This window comes from Anopheles funestus, unplaced genomic scaffold (assembly GCF_943734845.2).
Source record: "Anopheles funestus unplaced genomic scaffold, idAnoFuneDA-416_04 scaffold_34_ctg1, whole genome shotgun sequence".
NCBI classification, from domain to species: domain Eukaryota; kingdom Metazoa; phylum Arthropoda; class Insecta; order Diptera; family Culicidae; genus Anopheles; species Anopheles funestus.
Window position 1 is genome coordinate 227,889 of NW_026045362.1, and position 1,593 is coordinate 229,481.

Sequence of the window (1,593 nt, forward strand, 5' to 3'; positions counted from 1 at the left end):
CACACTAGCCAAGACACATTAGTCAAGACTTATTAGCCAAGACACATAAGCTGAGACACATTAGCCAAGACACATTAGCCAAGACACCTTAGCCAAGACACATTAGCCAAGACACCTTAGCCAAGACACACTAGCCGAGACACATTAGCCAAGACACCTTAGACGAGACACATTAGCCAAGACACATTAGCCAAGACACCTTAGCCAAGACACATTAGCCAAGACACATTAGACGAGACACATTAGCCAAGACACATTAGCCAAGACACTTTAGCCAAGACACCTTAGCCAAGACACCTTAGCCAAGACACATTAGCCAAGACACATTAGCCAAGACACATTAGACGAGACACATTAGCCAAGACACATTAGTCAAGACACATTAGCCAAGACACATTAGCCAAGACACTTTAGCCAAGACACCTAAGCCGAGACACATTAGCCAAGACACCTTAGCCAAGACACATTAGCCGAGACACCTTAGCCAAGACACATTAGTCAAGACACCTTAGCCAAGACACATTAGCCGAGACACATTAGCCAAGACACCTTAGCCAAGACACCTTAGCCAAGACACCTTAGCCAAGACACCTTAGCCAAGACACATTAGCCAAGACACCTTTGCCAAGACACCTTAGCCAAGACACATTAGCCAAGACACCTTAGCCAAGACACATTAGCCAAGACACCTTAGCCAAGACACCTTTGCCAAGACACCTTAGCCAAGACACATTAGCCAAGACACCTTAGCCAAGACACATTAGCCAAGACACCTTAGCCAAGACACCTTAGCCAAGACACCTTAGCCAAGACACATTAGCCAAGACACCTTAGCCAAGACACCTTAGCCGAGACACATTAGCCAAGACACATTAGCCAAGACACCTTAGCCAAGACACATTAGCCAAGACACCTTAGCCAAGACACTTTAGCCGAGACACATTAGCCAAGACACCTTAGCCAAGACACATTAGTCAAGACACCTTAGCCAAGACACATTAGCCAAGACACCTTAGCCAAGACACCTTAGCCAAGACACATTAGTCAAGACACCTTAGCCAAGACACATTAGCCGAGACACATTAGCCAAGACACCTTAGCCAAGACACCTTAGCCAAGACACCTTAGCCAAGACACATTAGCCAAGACACCTTAGCCAAGACACATTAGCCAAGACACCTTAGCCAAGACACCTTAGCCAAGACACCTTAGCCAAGACACCTCAGCCAAGACACCTTAGCCAAGACACTTTAGCCAAGACACCTTAGCCAAGACACCTTAGCCAAGACACATTAGCCAAGACACCTTAGCCAAGACACCTTAGCCAAGAGTCCTTAGCCAAGACACATTAGCCAAGACACCTTAGCCAAGACACCTTAGCCGAGACACATTAGCCAAGACACATTAGCCAAGACACCTTAGCCAAGACACCTTAGCCAAGACACATTAGCCAAGACACCTTAGCCAAGACACATTAGCCGAGACACCTTAGCCAAGACACCTTAGCCAAGACACCTTAGCCAAGACACCTAAGCCGAGACACATTAGCCAAGACACCTTAGCCAAGACACATTAGCCGAGACACCTTAGCCA